This window comes from Triticum aestivum, unplaced genomic scaffold (genome assembly GCF_018294505.1).
Source record: "Triticum aestivum cultivar Chinese Spring unplaced genomic scaffold, IWGSC CS RefSeq v2.1 scaffold53976, whole genome shotgun sequence".
NCBI classification, from domain to species: Eukaryota; Viridiplantae; Streptophyta; class Magnoliopsida; order Poales; family Poaceae; genus Triticum; species Triticum aestivum.
Genome location: NW_025232088.1, coordinates 1 through 10,285, shown reverse-complemented (window position 1 = coordinate 10,285; position 10,285 = coordinate 1). Strand labels below are relative to the sequence as shown.

Here is a 10,285-nt window from a genome sequence, read left to right as displayed (position 1 = left end):
CCCCCGTCTTCGTCCCTTATGCTTGCCCCTCCCAGCTCCACTACACACACGATTGCACATTACTTTGGCCGCTCCCGCTCAACTACGGAGACGAGTTTTACCACGGTTCAACTGCACCAGTGCCTATTTACCATGGTTTCGACCCCTTTCAGAACACGCTTGCCGCCGCTAGACGCGTGAATAATGAGCAGCGAGCTAAAACTTACCGTAAACGTGCAAAATAATAAAACGTGCTAAACATACGTCGCGCTCGTGCGTTTTGTTTTGCACGCGGTGCAAAAAAATTAAAAAGGGAATGCAACACGAGGACTTCCCAGGAGGTCACCCATCCTAGTACTACTCTCGCCCAAGCACGCTTAACTTCAGAGTTCTGATGGGATCCGGTGCTTTAGTGCTGGTATGATCGCATCCGACGTGTTATCCCCGTCTTCGTCCCTTATGCTTGCCCCTCCCAGCTCCACTACACACACGATTGCACATTCCTTTGGCCGCTCCCGCTCAACTACGGAGACGAGTTTTACCACGGTTCAACTGCACCAGTGCCTATTTACCATGGTTTCGACCCCTTTCAGAACACGCTTGCCGCCGCTAGACGCGTGAATAATGAGCGGCGAGCTAAAACTTACCGTAAACGTGCAAAATAATAAAACGTGCTAAACATACGTCGCGCTCGTGCGTTTTGTTTTGCACGCGGTGCAAAAAAATTAAAAAGGGAATGCAACACGAGGACTTCCCAGGAGGTCACCCATCCTAGTACTACTCTCGCCCAAGCACGCTTAACTTCGGAGTTCTGATGGGATCCGGTGCTTTAGTGCTGGTATGATCGCATCCGACGTGTTACCCCCGTCTTCGTCCCTTATGCTTGCCCCTCCCAGCTCCACTACACACACGATTGCACATTCCTTTGGCCGCTCCCGCTCAACTACAGAGACGAGTTTTACCACGGTTCAACTGCACCAGTGCCTATTTGCCATGGTTTCGACCCCTTTCAGAACACGCTTGCCGCCGCTAGACGCGTGAATAATGAGCAGCGAGCTAAAACTTACCGTAAACGTGCAAAATAATAAAACGTGCTAAACATACGTCGCGCTCGTGCGTTTTGTTTTGCACGCGGAGCAAAAAAATTAAAAAGGGAATGCAACACGAGGACTTCCCAGGAGGTCACCCATCCTAGTACTACTCTCGCCCAAGCACGCTTAACTTCAGAGTTCTGATGGGATCCGGTGCTTTAGTGCTGGTATGATCGCATCCGACGTGTTACCCCCGTCTTCGTCCCTTATGCTTGCCCCTCGCAGCTCCACTACACACACGATTGCACATTCCTTTGGCCGCTCCCGCTCAACTACGGAGTCGAGTTTTACCACGGTTCAACTGCACCAGTGCCTATTTACCATGGTTTCGACCCCTTTCAGAACACGCTTGCCGCCGCTAGACGCGTGAATAATGAGCAGCGAGCTAAAACTTACCGTAAACGTGCAAAATAATAAAACGTGCTAAACATACGTCGCGCTCGTGCGTTTTGTTTTGCACGCGGTGCAAAAAAATTAAAAAGGGAATGCAACACGAGGACTTCCCAGGAGGTCACCCATCCTAGTACTACTCTCGCCCAAGCACGCTTAACTTCGGAGTTCTGATGGGATCCGGTGCTTTAGTGCTGGTATGATCGCATCCGACATGTTACCCCCGTCTTCGTCCCTTATGCTTGCCCCTCCCAGCTCCACTACACACACGATTGCACATTCCTTTGGCCGCTCCCGCTCAACTACGGAGACGAGTTTTACCACGGTTCAACTGCACCAGTGGCTATTTGCCATGGTTTCGACCCCTTTCAGAACACGCTTGCCGCCGCTAGACGCGTGAATAATGAGCAGCGAGCTACCGTAAACGTGCAAAATAATAAAACGTGCTAAACATACGTCGCGCTCGTGCGTTTTGTTTTGCACGCGGTGCAAAAAAATTAAAAAGGGAATGCAACACGAGGACTTCCCAGGAGGTCACCCATCCTAGTACTACTCTCGCCCAAGCACGCTTAACTTCGGAGTTCTGATGGGATCCGGTGCTTTAGTGCTGGTATGATCGCATCCGACATGTTACCCCCGTCTTCGTCCCTTATGCTTGCCCCTCCCAGCTCCACTACACACACGATTGCACATTCCTTTGGCCGCTCCCGCTCAACTACGGAGACGATGGTTCAACTGCACCAGTGCCTATTTACCATGGTTTCGACCCCTTTCAGAACACGCTTGCCGCCGCTAGACGCGTGAATAATGAGCAGCGAGCTAAAACTTACCGTAAACGTGCAAAATAATAAAACGTGCTAAACATACGTCGCGCTCGTGCGTTTTGTTTTGCACGCGGTGCAAAAAAATTAAAAAGGGAATGCAACACGAGGACTTCCCAGGAGGTCACCCATCCTAGTACTACTCTCGCCCAAGCACGCTTAACTTCGGAGTTCTGATGGGATCCGGTGCTTTAGTGCTGGTATGATCGCATCCGACATGTTACCCCCGTCTTCGTCCCTTATGCTTGCCCCTCCCAGCTCCACTACACACACGATTGCACATTCCTTTGGCCGCTCCCGCTCAACTACGGAGACGAGTTTTACCACGGTTCAACTGCACCAGTGCCTATTTACCATGGTTTCGACCCCTTTCAGAACACGCTTGCCGCCGTTAGACGCGTGAATAATGAGCAGCGAGCTAAAACTTACCGTAAACGTGCAAAATAATAAAACGTGCTAAACATACGTCGCGCTCGTGCGTTTTGTTTTGCACGCGGTGCAAAAAAATTAAAAAGGGAATGCAACACGAGGACTTCCCAGGAGGTCACCCATCCTAGTACTACTCTCGCCCAAGCACGCTTAACTTCGGAGTTCTGATGGGATCCGGTGCTTTAGTGCTGGTATGATCGCATCCGACATGTTACCCCCGTCTTCGTCCCTTATGCTTGCCCCTCCCAGCTCCACTACACACACGATTGCACATTCCTTTGGCCGCTCCCGCTCAACTACGGAGACGAGTTTTCCCACGGTTCAACTGCACCAGTGCCTATTTACCATGGTTTCGACCCCTTTCAGAACACGCTTGCCGCCGCTAGACGCGTGAATAATGAGCAGCGAGCTAAAACTTACCGTAAACGTGCAAAATAATAAAACGTGCTAAACATACGTCGCGCTCGTGCGTTTTGTTTTGCACGCGGTGCAAAAAAATTAAAAAGGGAATGCAACACGAGGACTTCCCAGGAGGTCACCCATCCTAGTACTACTCTCGCCCAAGCACGCTTAACTTCGGAGTTCTGATGGGATCCGGTGCTTTAGTGCTGGTATGATCGCATCCGACGTGTTACCCCCGTCTTCGTCCCTTATGCTTGCCCCTCCCAGCTCCACTACACACACGATTGCACATTCCTTTGGCCGCTCCCGCTCAACTACGGAGACGAGTTTTACCACGGTTCAACTGCACCAGTGCCTATTTGCCATGGTTTCGACCCCTTTCAGAACACGCTTGCCGCCGCTAGACGCGTGAATAATGAGCAGCGAGCTAAAACTTACCGTAAACGTGCAAAATAATAAAACGTGCTAAACATACGTCGCGCTCGTGCGTTTTGTTTTGCACGCGGTGCAAAAAAATTAAAAAGGGAATGCAACACGAGGACTTCCCAGGAGGTCACCCATCCTAGTACTACTCTCGCCCAAGCACGCTTAGCTTCGGAGTTTTGATGGGATCCGGTGCTTTAGTGCTGGTATGATCGCATCCGACATGTTACCCCCGTCTTCGTCCCTTATGCTTGCCCCTCCCAGCTCCACTACACACACGATTGCACATTCCTTTGGCCGCTCCCGCTCAACTACGGAGACGAGTTTTACCACGGTTCAACTGCACCAGTGCCTATTTGCCATGGTTTCGACCCCTTTCAGAACACGCTTGCCGCCGCTAGACGCGTGAATAATGAGCAGCGAGCTAAAACTTACCGTAAACGTGCAAAATAATAAAACGTGCTAAACATACGTCGCGCTCGTGCGTTTTGTTTTGCACGCGGTGCAAAAAAATTAAAAAGGGAATGCAACACGAGGACTTCCCAGGAGGTCACCCATCCTAGTACTACTCTCGCCCAAGCACGCTTAACTTCGGAGTTCTGATGGGATCCGGTGCTTTAGTGCTGGTATGATCGCATCCGACATGTTACCCCCGTCTTCGTCCCTTATGCTTGCCCCTCCCAGCTCCACTACACACACGATTGCACATTCCTTTGGCCGCTCCCGCTCAACTACGGAGACGAGTTTTACCACGGTTCAACTGCACCAGTGCCTATTTACCATGGTATCGACCCCTTTCAGAACACGCTTGCCGCCGCTAGACGCGTGAATAATGAGCAGCGAGCTAAAACTTACCGTAAACGTGCAAAATAATAAAACGTGCTAAACATACGTCGCGCTCGTGCGTTTTGTTTTGCACGCGGTGCAAAAAAATTAAAAAGGGAATGCAACACGAGGACTTACCAGGAGGTCACCCATCCTAGTACTACTCTCGCCCAAGCACGCTTAACTTCGGAGTTCTGATGGGATCCGGTGCTTTAGTGCTGGTATGATCGCATCCGACATGTTGCCCCCGTCTTCGTCCCTTATGCTTGCCCCTCCCAGCTCCACTACACACACGATTGCACATTCCTTTGGCCGCTCCCGCTCAACTACGGAGACGAGTTTTACCACGGTTCAACTGCACCAGTGCCTATTTACCATGGTTTCGACCCCTTTCAGAACACGCTTGCCGCCGCTAGACGCGTGAATAATGAGCAGCGAGCTAAAACTTACCGTAAACGTGCAAAATAATAAAACGTGCTAAACATACGTCGCGCTCGTGCGTTTTGTTTTGCACGCGGTGCAAAAAAATTAAAAAGGGAATGCAACACGAGGACTTCCCAGGAGGTCACCCATCCTAGTACTACTCTCGCCCAAGCACGCTCAACTTCGGAGTTCTGATGGGATCCGGTGCTTTAGTGCTGGTATGATCGCATCCGACATGTTAACCCCGTCTTCGTCCCTTATGCTTGCCCCTCCCAGCTCCACTACACACACGATTGCACATTCCTTTGGCCGCTCCCGCTCAACTACGGAGACGAGTTTTACCACGGTTCAACTGCACCAGTGCCTATTTGCCATGGTTTCGACCCCTTTCAGAACACGCTTGCCGCCGCTAGACGCGTGAATAATGAGCAGCGAGCTAAAACTTACCGTAAACGTGCAAAATAATAAAACGTGCTAAACATACGTCGCGCTCGTGCGTTTTGTTTTGCACGCGGTGCAAAAAAATTAAAAAGGGAATGCAACACGAGGGCTTCCCAGGAGGTCACCCATCCTAGTACTACTCTCGCCCAAGCACGCTCAACTTCGGAGTTCTGATGGGATCCGGTGCTTTAGTGCTGGTATGATCGCATCCGACATGTTACCCCCGTCTTCGTCCCTTATGCTTGCCCCTCCCAGCTCCACTACACACACGATTGCACATTCCTTTGGCCGCTCCCGCTCAACTACGGAGACGAGTTTTACCACGGTTCAACTGCACCAGTGCCTATTTGCCATGGTTTCGACCCCTTTCAGAACACGCTTGCCGCCGCTAGACGCGTGAATAATGAGCAGCGAGCTAAAACTTACCGTAAACGTGCAAAATAATAAAACGTGCTAAACATACGTCGCGCTCGTGCGTTTTGTTTTGCACGCGTCGCAAAAAAATTAAAAAGGGAATGCAACACGAGGACTTCCCAGGAGGTCACCCATCCTAGTACTACTCTCGCCCAAGCACGCTTAACTTCGGAGTTCTGATGGGAACCGGTGCTTTAGTGCTGGTATGATCGCATCCGACATGTTACCCCCGTCTTCGTCCCTTATGCTTGCCCCTCCCAGCTCCACTACACACACGATTGAACATTCCTTTGGCCGCTCCCGCTCAACTACGGAGACGAGTTTTACCACGGTTCAACTGCACCAGTGCCTATTTGCCATGGTTTCGACCCCTTTCAGAACACGCTTGCCGCCGCTAGACGCGTGAATAATGAGCAGCGAGCTAAAACTTACCGTAAACGTGCAAAATAATAAAACGTGCTAAACATACGTCGCGCTCGTGCGTTTTGTTTTGCACGCGGTGCAAAATAATTAAAAAGGGAATGCAACACGAGGACTTCCGAGGAGGTCACCCATCCTAGTACTACTCTCGCCCAAGCACGCTTAACTTCGGAGTTCTGATGGGATCCGGTGCTTTAGTGCTGGTATGATCGCATCCGACATGTTGCCCCCGTCTTCGTCCCTTATGCTTGCCCCTCCCAGCTCCACTACACACACGATTGCACATTCCTTTGGCCGCTCCCGCTCAACTACGGAGACGAGTTTTACCACGGTTCAACTGCACCAGTGCCTATTTGCCATGGTTTCGACCCCTTTCAGAACACGCTTGCCGCCGCTAGACGCGTGAATAATGAGCAGCGAGCTAAAACTTACCGTAAACGTGCAAAATAATAAAACGTGCTAAACATACGTCGCGCTCGTGCGTTTTGTTTTGCACGCGGTGCAAAAAAATTAAAAAGGGAATGCAACACGAGGACTTCCCAGGAGGTCACCCATCCTAGTACTACTCTCGCCCAAGCACGCTTAACTTCGGAGTTCTGATGGGATCCGTGTTGGAGAACGTAGCAGAAATTCAAAATTTTCTACGCATCACCAAGATCAATCTATGGAGTTTACTAGCAACGAAGGGAAGGGGAGTGCATCTACATACCCTTGTAGATCGCGATGCGGAAGCGTTGCAAGAACGCGGATGAGGGAGTCGTACTCGTAGCGATTCAGATCGCGGTTGATTCCGATCTAAGCACCGAAAGTACGGTGCCTCCGCGTTCAACACACGTGCAGCCCGGTGACGTCTCCCACGCCTTGATCCAGCAAGGAGAGAGGGAGAGGTTGGGAAGACTCCATCCAGCAGCAACACGACGGCATGGTGGTGGTGGATGAGCGTGGCAATCCCGCAGGGCTTCGCCAAGCACCGCGGGAGAGGAGGAGGAGGGAGAGGGGTAGGGCTGCACCAAAAGGAGACGTTCTCATGTCCGTATGGCAGCCCAAACCTCAAGTATATATAGGGGGGAAGGGGGCTGCGCCCCCTTTAGGGTTTCCACCCCCAAGAGGAGGCGGCCAGCCCTAGATCCCATCAAGGGGGGCGGCCAAGGGGAGGAGAGTGGGAGGCGCCCCACTAGATGGGCCCTAAGGCCCATCTGGACCTAGGGTTTGCCCCCTCCCACTCTCCCATGCGCCTGGGCCTTGGTGGGGGGGCGCACCAGCCCACCTGGGGCTGGTCCCCTCCCACACTTGGCCCACGCAGCCTTCTGGGGCTGGTGGCCCCACTTGGTGGACCCCCGGGACCCTCCCGGTGGTCCCGGTACATTACCGATTTCACCCGAAACTTTTCCGGTGACCAAAACAGGACTTCCCATATATAAATCTTTACCTCCGGACCATTCCGGAACTCCTCGTGACGTCCGGGATCTCATCCGGGACTCCGAACAACATTCGGTAACCATGTACATACTTTCCCTATAACCCTAGCGTCATCGAACCTTAAGCGTGTAGACCGCCTACGGGTTCGGGAACCATGCAGACATGACCGAGACGTTCTCCGGTCAATAACCAACAGCGGGATCTGGATACCCATGTTGGCTCCCACATGTTCCACGATGATCTCATCGGATGAACCACGATGTCGGGGATTCAATCAATCCCGTATTCAATTCCCTTTGTCTAACGGTATGTTACTTGCCCGAGATTCGATCGTCGGTATCCCTATACCTTGTTCAATCTCGTTACCGGCAAGTCTCTTTACTCGTTCCGTAACTCACATCATCCCGTGATCAACTCCTTGGTCACATTGTGCACATAATGATGATGTCCTACCGAGTGGGCCCAGAGATACCTCTCCGTTTACACGGAGTGACAAATCCCAGTCTCGATTCGTGCCAACCCAACAGACACTTTCGGAGATACCCGTAGTGCACCTTTATAGCCACCCAGTTACGTTGTGACGTTTGGTACACCCAAAGCATTCCTACGGTATCCGGGAGTTGCACAATCTCATGGTCTAAGGAAATGATACTTGACATTAGAAAAGCTCTGAGCAAACGAACTATACGATCTTGTGCTAGGCTTAGGATTGGGTCTTGTCCATCACATCATTCTCCTAATGATGTGATCCCGTTATCAACGACATCCAATGTCCATGGTCAGGAAACTGTAACCATCTATTGATCAACGAGCTAGTCAACTAGAGGCTTACTAGGGACATGGTGTTGTCTATGTATCCACACATGTATCTGAGTTTCCTATCAATACAATTCTAGCATGGATAATAAATGATTATCATGAACAAGGAAATATAATAATAACCTATTTATTATTGCCTCTAGGGCATATTTCCAACAGTCTCCCACTTGCACTAGAGTCAATAATCTAGTTCACATCACCATGTGATTAACACTGACAGGTCACATCACCATGTGACCAAACACCCAAGAGTTTACTAGAGTCAACAATCTAGTTCACATCTCTATGTGATTAACACTCAATGAGTTCTGGTTTGATCATGTTATGCTTGTGAGAGAGGTTATTTAGTCAACGGGTCTGAACCTTTCAGATCCGTGTGTGCTTTACGAATATCTATGTCATCTTTGTGGATGCTACCACGCGCTATTTGGAGCCATTTCAAATAATTGCTCTACTATACGAATCCGGTTTACTACTCAGAGTCATCCGGATTAGTGTCAAAGTTCGCATCGACGTAACCCTTTACGACGAACTCCTTTCCACCTCCATAATCGAGAAAATTCCTTAGTCCACTAGGTACTAAGGATATGTTCGACCGCTGTCATGTGATCCATTCCCGGATCACTATTGTACCCCTTGACCAACTCATGGCAAGGCACACTTCATGTGTGGTACACAGCATAGCATACTGTAGAGCCTACGTCTAAAGCATAGGGGACGACCTTCGTCCTTTCTCTCTCTTCTGCTGTGGTCAGGTCTTGAGTCTTACTCAATACTCACACCTTGTAACACAGCCAAGAACTCCTTCTTTGCTGATCTATTTGAACTCTTTCAAAATCATGTCAAGGTGTGCGTTCTTTGAAAGTATCATCAAGCGTCTTGATCTATCTCTATAGATCTTGATGCCCAATGTGTAAGCAGCTTTATCCAGGTCTTCCTTTGAAAAACTCCTTTCAAACAACCCTTTATGCTTTCCAGAAATTTTACATCATTTCGGATCAACAATATGTCATTCACATATACTTATCAGAAATGTTGTAGCGCTCCCACTCACTTTATTGTAAATACAAGTTTCTAATAAACTTTGTATAAATCCAAAATCTTTGATCATCTCATCAAAGTGTACATTCCAACTCCGAGATGCTTACTCCAGTCCTTGGAAGGATCGCTGGAGCTAGCATACCTTTTAGCATCCTTAGGATCGACAAAACCTTTCTGATTGTATCACATACAACCTTTCCTTACGAAAAACTGGTAAGGAAACTTGTTTTGACATCTATCTGCCAGATTTCATAAATGTAGCTAATGCTAACATGATTCCGACAGACTTAAGCATCGCTACGGATGAGAAAATCTCATCGTAGTCAACTCCTTGAACTTGTGAAAATACTCTTTGCCACAAGTCGAGCTTCATAGACGGTAACATTACCGTCCAAGTCCGTCTTCTTCTCAAAGTTCCATTTATCTCGGATTCATGGCTTCTAACCATTTGTCGGAATATGGGCCCACCATCGCTTCTCCATAGCTCATAGGTTCATCGTTGTCCAACAACATGACTTCCAAGACAGGATCACGCACTACTCTAAAGTATTACGCATCCTCGTCATCCTACGAGGTTTGGTAGTGACTTGATCCGAAGTTTCATGATCACTATCATAAGCTTCCACTTCAATTAGTGTAGGTGCCACAGGAACAACTTCCTGTGCCCAGCTACACACTAGTTGAAGTGACGGTTCAATAACCTTATCAAGTCTCCACCATCCTCCCACTCAATTCTTTCGAGAGAAACTTTTCCTCGAGAAAGGAACTGTTTCTAGAAGCAATTACCTTTGCTTCCAGATCTGAAATAGGAGGTATACCCAACTATTCTTGGGTATTCTATGAAGATGCATTTATCCGCTTTGGGTTCGAGCTTATCAGCCTGAAACTTTTTCACATAAGCATCGCAGCCCCAAACTTTTAAGAGACGACAACTTAGGTTTCTCTAAA

The 10,285-nt window shown here is 49.4% G+C and overlaps 15 non-coding genes and 1 pseudogene across 15 annotated transcripts; all 16 read right to left on the bottom strand.

Moving 5' to 3' along the window:
• Positions 1–292: 292 nt before the first annotated feature.
• LOC123175899 (5S ribosomal RNA) lies at positions 293–411 on the bottom strand. Its single transcript, XR_006488227.1, has one exon. It is a non-coding gene; the product is annotated as a 5S ribosomal RNA (ribosomal RNA).
• A 301-nt stretch (positions 412–712) lies between these two features.
• On the bottom strand, positions 713–831 carry LOC123175897 (5S ribosomal RNA). The gene has a single exon (XR_006488225.1). It is a non-coding gene; the product is annotated as a 5S ribosomal RNA (ribosomal RNA).
• Positions 832–1,132: 301 nt separating this feature from the next.
• On the bottom strand, positions 1,133–1,251 carry LOC123175898 (5S ribosomal RNA). Its single transcript, XR_006488226.1, has one exon. It is a non-coding gene; the product is annotated as a 5S ribosomal RNA (ribosomal RNA).
• Positions 1,252–1,552: 301 nt separating this feature from the next.
• Positions 1,553–1,671, bottom strand: LOC123175896 (5S ribosomal RNA). Its single transcript, XR_006488224.1, has one exon. It is a non-coding gene; the product is annotated as a 5S ribosomal RNA (ribosomal RNA).
• A 294-nt stretch (positions 1,672–1,965) lies between these two features.
• Positions 1,966–2,084, bottom strand: LOC123175910 (5S ribosomal RNA). The gene has a single exon (XR_006488237.1). It is a non-coding gene; the product is annotated as a 5S ribosomal RNA (ribosomal RNA).
• A 292-nt stretch (positions 2,085–2,376) lies between these two features.
• Positions 2,377–2,495, bottom strand: LOC123175909 (5S ribosomal RNA). The gene has a single exon (XR_006488236.1). It is a non-coding gene; the product is annotated as a 5S ribosomal RNA (ribosomal RNA).
• A 301-nt stretch (positions 2,496–2,796) lies between these two features.
• On the bottom strand, positions 2,797–2,915 carry LOC123175908 (5S ribosomal RNA). The gene has a single exon (XR_006488235.1). It is a non-coding gene; the product is annotated as a 5S ribosomal RNA (ribosomal RNA).
• A 301-nt stretch (positions 2,916–3,216) lies between these two features.
• On the bottom strand, positions 3,217–3,335 carry LOC123175906 (5S ribosomal RNA). The gene has a single exon (XR_006488234.1). It is a non-coding gene; the product is annotated as a 5S ribosomal RNA (ribosomal RNA).
• Positions 3,336–3,636: 301 nt separating this feature from the next.
• Positions 3,637–3,755, bottom strand: LOC123175905 (5S ribosomal RNA). Its single transcript, XR_006488233.1, has one exon. It is a non-coding gene; the product is annotated as a 5S ribosomal RNA (ribosomal RNA).
• Positions 3,756–4,056: 301 nt separating this feature from the next.
• Positions 4,057–4,175, bottom strand: LOC123175895 (5S ribosomal RNA). The gene has a single exon (XR_006488223.1). It is a non-coding gene; the product is annotated as a 5S ribosomal RNA (ribosomal RNA).
• Positions 4,176–4,476: 301 nt separating this feature from the next.
• Positions 4,477–4,595, bottom strand: LOC123175904 (5S ribosomal RNA). Its single transcript, XR_006488232.1, has one exon. It is a non-coding gene; the product is annotated as a 5S ribosomal RNA (ribosomal RNA).
• Positions 4,596–4,896: 301 nt separating this feature from the next.
• Positions 4,897–5,015, bottom strand: LOC123175902 (5S ribosomal RNA). The gene has a single exon (XR_006488230.1). It is a non-coding gene; the product is annotated as a 5S ribosomal RNA (ribosomal RNA).
• A 301-nt stretch (positions 5,016–5,316) lies between these two features.
• On the bottom strand, positions 5,317–5,435 carry LOC123175903 (5S ribosomal RNA). The gene has a single exon (XR_006488231.1). It is a non-coding gene; the product is annotated as a 5S ribosomal RNA (ribosomal RNA).
• Positions 5,436–5,736: 301 nt separating this feature from the next.
• Positions 5,737–5,855, bottom strand: LOC123175901 (5S ribosomal RNA). Its single transcript, XR_006488229.1, has one exon. It is a non-coding gene; the product is annotated as a 5S ribosomal RNA (ribosomal RNA).
• Positions 5,856–6,156: 301 nt separating this feature from the next.
• LOC123175900 (5S ribosomal RNA) lies at positions 6,157–6,275 on the bottom strand. Its single transcript, XR_006488228.1, has one exon. It is a non-coding gene; the product is annotated as a 5S ribosomal RNA (ribosomal RNA).
• A 301-nt stretch (positions 6,276–6,576) lies between these two features.
• On the bottom strand, positions 6,577–6,695 carry LOC123175907 (uncharacterized; annotated as a pseudogene).
• Between the last annotated feature and the right edge of the window lie 3,590 nt (positions 6,696–10,285).